Genomic DNA, 5,736 nt, shown 5'->3' on the forward strand with positions numbered 1-5,736 from the left:
ATCAGGCCGGTATGCAAACACCCAGCCCGCCCTGCACACACACGGAGGATCACATGCTCGCAGAGCACCCAGTGTGAGGGGCAGGCCCTGTGCCATGTGGTTTCCAAGGCGCTGAGACAGAGAGCTCTTCCGGGTCAAAAGACTGTCTGCCAGCAGTCTGCTGCAGGCCCTAAACCTCCTTGAGTTCAAGTCCAGTCTTGTCCTTTGTCTCACGGCCCTGAAGAGACCTACTTTGTGCTGCTCTTCCCAGGTTCATGTCTGGTTCTGAACCATCTGTGTACATAAGGATCATGGATCTCATAGGTCCAGAGAGAAGGATGCTTGCACCTTTACAAGTATCCTGGGTGATTTTTTTAGGGAGACTGTCTGAGACTAAACTTTGAAAGTGTCGCTTCTTTTCTAGGCTGCTGCCTCAAAGGCCTCCTTTTTTATTTTTTATTTTTATTAATGTTTATTTGTTTTTGAGAGAGAGAGAGAGAGTGTGTGAGTGGGGGAGAGACAGACACAGTGGGGGACACAGGGTCTGAAGCAAGCTCTGCCCTGACAGCGGGGAGCCCAATGTGGGGTCAAACCCATGGAACCGTGAGATCATGACCTGAGCCGAAGTCGATACCTCAACCGACTGAGCCGCCCGGGTGCTCCAGAGCCCTCCTTTTTTAGACCAGCACTGGCATGTGGTGCTGGCTCCCCGGTCGCAGATCTCCAGGCTTCTGCCCTAACATGCAAGCGGGCCAGCTCCCAGCATCTTCATTTCAACACCCCAATGGTTCGGCCAGCATGTCCTGGTTCAGGTCGTGAGGCTCATGAGGCCCCTGAGAAAATCTGCCCTGTGTTCCATGGCAGAGCTGTGCATCCTGGCGGTCTGCCTGCAGGAGGACCCTTCTCTGAAATCTGTCTTGCCTGATGGATTCTGCCTTTTTCCTTTATGGACCCCCAGCTCTCCTTCCTCCCTCACTTGACTTGAGTCTTTCTTTTCTAGGCTGGGTTTTTTCCTGAGCCCACCCCGAACCCCTTCTGATCCAGCCTTGACCCCAGAGAACTTCATCTGAGCACACTCCTTGCCCACCAAGGCTCCATGACAGAGGAGAGAGCCCTGAAGGCCTCCAGAAGTTTTCAGGCGTCACCAAAATATGTGGTCTGGCAGGAACGAAAAACAGAGCAAATAAGTGCTTTTCGGAGTTTGCAAAGGAAGTAGGCCAGGTGGCAGGAAAACACGGACAGGTAATTGAGGAAATCTGACAAGGGGGCCCGAAGTAACCTCCTGGAAGGAGAGCATTCCTCTGAAGCTTCTGGTCTCCTTACAGTAAGTTATATATGAATTGTGCGTTCTCCTACCTCAGAGAGCTGTGTTGGTCCACATGAACTTCCTTGCTTCCCGTAACCTCCTTTCTCTCTACCTCTTTACCTCCCAAGTTTGTTCCGGAGCTGTGCAGAGACTGGCTCACGTCCTGCCCTGGGACCTTGCCTCTCTCCTCCGTACAACCAAATGCGTCTCGCCCCATTCTCCTGTGCGTCTCTGAGAAATGGGTCAGACAACCTGTATCAAGTTGGGAGTGCCAAATCCTAACTTTTATAATCGAGCTATGCAGTAGACACGGACAGATTAATCATGAGAAGAACTGCCAAAGAGACATGGACAGATGCAGGGGGACGCGAGGGCGAGGCTTCCACTGCTGATGAGCACAGAGCAGGTAAGCACAGGCGAGAACTGACCACCCCCACCCCCACCAGAGAGAATCATCTTACTCATCCCCATCTTATAGATGGCGAAACGAGGTCCAGAGACAAGCGACCTGCCCTGAGATAGCGGCTGATAGTCTAAAGTCAAGATGACCCCAACCTTGTCCTGTGCCCCAGGCCTGTGCTCCATCCACTGCACCATGCCACTCACAGCCATGAGCACCTCTCCGTTCGGTACCTCGTTTCCAATTCATCATGAGCTTCAAGGGCTTCTGTGATAGGCACCAAAGTGCAGTGCTGTGACCTGCAATAAATCACCGCAGCTAATGGTCTCCTTGCTCCCCGTGACCAACTGCGGACAGCCCCGTTCTCACTCGCACATGCAGCACGACAGCTGAGGCCACTGCCTGCCTTGAGGGCGGTGTGGGAACCAGAAGAAAGGAGGCAGCCACCAGGGACACCGGGGTGGCGCTCCTTTCCCTCCCCCAACGCCTCCTCCATACCTTCCTTCCTTCATCCCTCCCACCTCATCCTGCCTCTGTCCCTCCTCTTTTTTTCCTCCTTCCTTCTGGCATCATGCAAACAAGGCACTATAAACTAACAGTTGCCATGTTAAGTCCCAATTCTACCACCTCCCCCCAATAGGGTCTTCAGAACTCTAAGGTTCTGAAGGTCTTGTGCGGCACGGAGCACTCAGGGGGCGGCCTCGCTCATTCTCTCCTGTCCACGCAGGGGACTTGCAAAGATGCCCTTGTCCCCGTCCCCAAGTGCTCCAGGTTGGACAGCTCTCTTCTGCTTCTGGGCCAGGCTTCTGCTTTGGGAATTCCTTGCCAGCTGTCTCGGGTCACAACTCTGGTGACAACCTCTCCCTCCCGTGGATCTTGCTGCCTCCCTGGTGTGCTGCCAGATCTTCACTGCTCTGGAGCCTACAGACTTTCTCTCCACTCCCCGGCCCCAGAGAATCCCGTCCTGGTCTGGCAACTACGCCAAGTCCTTTAATTGCTTCTCCTAGACATTTTGCCCATACGTGAGATGCCCCTTCTCCTCAAGACACAGGCCTAAGCTATTTACCTCTCTGGACCTCCATTTCCTCTTCTAGAACAGTATCTCCTCAGAGGGTCACTGCAGATTAAATGAGTTAGTATATAAGGGATTTAGAACACTGGCTGCCACATAGAAAACATCATATAAGCAATTACCGTTATTATCAACGATATGCTGCAGCTGCCTCCCCACCAAAAGTACATTTTGACAAGAAGGAAGAACATGATCTCAGCATAAAGAAAATCCTTTAAATTAATAAACTCAGCTTTCTGGACCTCAGTCTATTTTCCTTATTCTTCTGGACCCAGTGAAAATACCACTGGGCAATACCAATTTAAGAGTCCATGTTTGGGAGCTATGGATTCAGTGACCTCCAGGTCTTTCTTTGCCTTGGTATGTGTGATTCCTGTGCATAAACTGAGCCAGCCCCTTAGTAGGTGCTCAATATAGATTTGTGGAAGGTATGACTTAAGTATATGCAGCCACCTGTTATCAGCACTACCTTTCAAGATAGAAACCTCATCTGTACAAACACAGAAGCAGAACACCCTTACAACAGCGCCCCCCCCCCCCAAAAAAATACATGGAGGAAAAATCAATCAAAACACATGAGGACAGAGTATAGTCCACACTGCCCCGCTCTGACGGACCTTTGGAAGCCGCATTCTCTCTAGCGCCTACACTTTCCCCACCACTAACAATAACCCTCCCACCGCTAGGGTACTCAGCAGCTAATATGATGCTTTCACGTTCATCGCATCATTTGTTCATTAAGGAGCACTCACTGTGTACCAGGCACTGTATGCAGTTCTGGGAAACAGAGCGGGAAAGACACGGCAGTGCCCAGATCTGTGCGCCCCCCCAACCCACTAAACTGTAAACCCCAACAAGAGTCGGGGCTGCATCTGTTTATCTCCGGATGCCCAGCACCGGCACCGGAGTGTTTTGTGATCAGAGAATGGAAAGGACAGACGCCAGCGCTGCTGACTTCTCAGCCCAGATAAGGAATGTGGCTGTTCAAGCTCGGGGCTATAAAGATATTTGATCAGGGGAGTGCCTGGGTGGCTCAGTCAGTTGAGCGTCCGACTTCGGCTCAGGTCATGATCTCACGGTTTGTGAGTTCAAGCCCCACATCAGGCTCCGTGCTGCCAGCTTGGAGCCTAGAGCCTGCTTCGGATTCTGTGTCTCCTTTCTAGCTCTGCCCCTCCTCCACTCGTGCTCTGTCTCTGTCTCTCAAAAAAAAAAATGAATAAATGTTAAAAAAAAAAAAAGATATTTGATCAAATAAGCCCTGAGTGCAGGGATACCTATAAAACTTGGGGGCCCAGTGCAAAATAGAAATAGAGGGCCCCTTGTTCAAAACAGAGGAAGAAGGTGTCCTTAGAGGAACTAAAATAGAAAGCTTTTTCCTCTCTGTCCTGGCATCTCTTTCAATTAGTCATGGTGTTTTCTTATTTGCTATTCAGTATCATTCTAAGGAAAACATATTGAAACTTTAAATTATTAGCATGAATTTTACTACTCATCTTTGTATTGTGCAATGCTGATTTTAAACACAAATATTAACACATTTAACTCATGAAGAATCACTGAAAATATACAATTCAAATTTGGTAGCTGGTATCTCATTCTTGTCAGAATACTGGAAACAGCACAAAACTAAGCCGATTATTTTAAGGTTTTTTTACAGTTTTTATTTGTTTACTTGAAAGAGATAGAGACTGTGTGTGGGGCGGGGGGAGAGGCAGAAACGGAGAAAGGGAGGGGGGGGAGAGGGAGAGGGAGAGGGAGAGGGAGAGGGAGAGGGAGAGGGAGAGGGAGAGGGAGAGGGAGAGGGAGGGAGAGAGAGAGAGAGAGAGAGAGAGAGAGTCTCAAGCAGTCTCTGAGCTGCCAGTGCAGAGCCTGATGCAGGGCTCAAAATCATGACACTGTGAGATCATGACCTGAGCCAAAACTGACAGTTGGACGCTCAACCAACTGAGCCACCCAAGTGCCCCTGAATCGACTATTTTTATGTGACTTCTTGATACACACAGACTATACCAACACTCTACCTCTGGCTCACTGATGACGACGAGGAACATAAAGGAAGGAACTTGGGGACGACCTATCTTCGCCTTTTGTTCTATGCCATTGCTCCCGGCATGAGTGGCTGATGAACACCAGGAAGTGACACAAGAATGGATATGACAGAGTAGGATTCCTCCATGGTTCATGCTTCTAGAATGCCACTGCCTTCTTTCTGCATTCAGTGTAAGTTCTAGCTCAACAGGAAGCATGGCTTCTTGGGGCCATCGGCACCTCCATTTACTTAGGTTTAGACACAACATGCCTACCTTCTACCCTCTGAGGCATGCTGGCCTCCCACATGTCACATCCATCAGACTTCAGAGATCACGGGCACCAAGAACACTACCTGTGAACATAAAGCACTGTGGACACGCACGCCATGCATGCTTCGTGGTCCCATTAGATCCACTTTCAAAGCATAGGTGCAAGGACAAAACTACTAAGAATTTCAAGACTGGAGCATCAGAGCATGAAACCCAGCATGCGGCCTTTCTAAGCACAGACTTTATGCAACTGCATGAGTCACACGCCCATGAATTCGGCTCTGCCTGGACAGGACCAAGGGTTCACAGCCAAGGGAACAGTCCCTGAAGGCTGAGTGGGGCCCTGGATGGAGCCTAAGCAGCTCCCAAATTGCCCAGAGCACCACAGACCCAGGGGAGGTTAACCAATTAGGCCTGAATAAAGAGGGGATGCTGGTTCCTTAGAGGGGCCTCCTTAGCAAGGACAGAAAGCCCAGGTCCTACAGAGAAAATGGCAGGGGAGGCTCTGTCTCCCCAGAAAACTCAGAGATGACTCTGGGGTGAGAAGCAAGAGAAAGCTATGCAATCCTGCTAAGCCCAGCCTCAAAGTAACCTCCTTGAACCTGGAAAGGGAAAAACGGCCAAGACAACATTCCCACACTCACCAGGCCTCAGAGCCCAGGCAACCCCAGTCCTAGCC

The 5,736-nt window shown here is 50.3% G+C and overlaps 1 long non-coding RNA gene across 1 annotated transcript; it reads right to left on the reverse strand.

Annotated features, from left to right (window-relative positions):
• Positions 1 to 467: 467 nt before the first annotated feature.
• LOC132664516 (uncharacterized) lies at positions 468 to 5,286 on the reverse strand. Its single transcript, XR_013553606.2, has 3 exons — positions 4,779 to 5,286; positions 2,752 to 2,802; positions 468 to 1,984 (listed from the first exon to the last, which is right to left on the reverse strand). It is a non-coding gene; the product is annotated as an uncharacterized LOC132664516 (long non-coding RNA).
• Positions 5,287 to 5,736: the final 450 nt, after the last annotated feature.

This window comes from Panthera onca, chromosome F2 (genome assembly GCF_046562875.1).
Source record: "Panthera onca isolate mPanOnc1 chromosome F2, mPanOnc1 haplotype 2, whole genome shotgun sequence".
Classification (NCBI taxonomy): Eukaryota; Metazoa; Chordata; class Mammalia; order Carnivora; family Felidae; genus Panthera; species Panthera onca.